Genomic DNA, 277 nt, shown 5'->3' with positions numbered 1-277 from the left:
CCTTCGGTAACCCTCATCCACCTGGGATGTCCCAGGACACACTCTTCTCTCTGAGCAGAGGTTTTGAAACAAACCCAGCAGACCTGGCAGCCTCAGTGCAGACTTCGCTGCTCACCACCCCACTACGGTCCCGGCAGTGCTCCCCACCACATGGCTATCCAGTCTCCTCCCTGTCGCTGAGGCAGATGCTTTACCCATGGCTGTCACCAAAATGAGAGGCAAACTGGGGTGCGGTGATGCAAGAGTTCAGGGAAAACCCCCAGGTGGGGAAACACCT

The sequence above is a fragment of the Cariama cristata genome, unplaced genomic scaffold, assembly GCF_000690535.1.
Source record: "Cariama cristata isolate BGI_N322 unplaced genomic scaffold, ASM69053v1 scaffold24630, whole genome shotgun sequence".
NCBI lineage: Eukaryota > Metazoa > Chordata > Aves > Cariamiformes > Cariamidae > Cariama > Cariama cristata.
Note: the sequence above shows the minus strand (reverse complement) of the source record.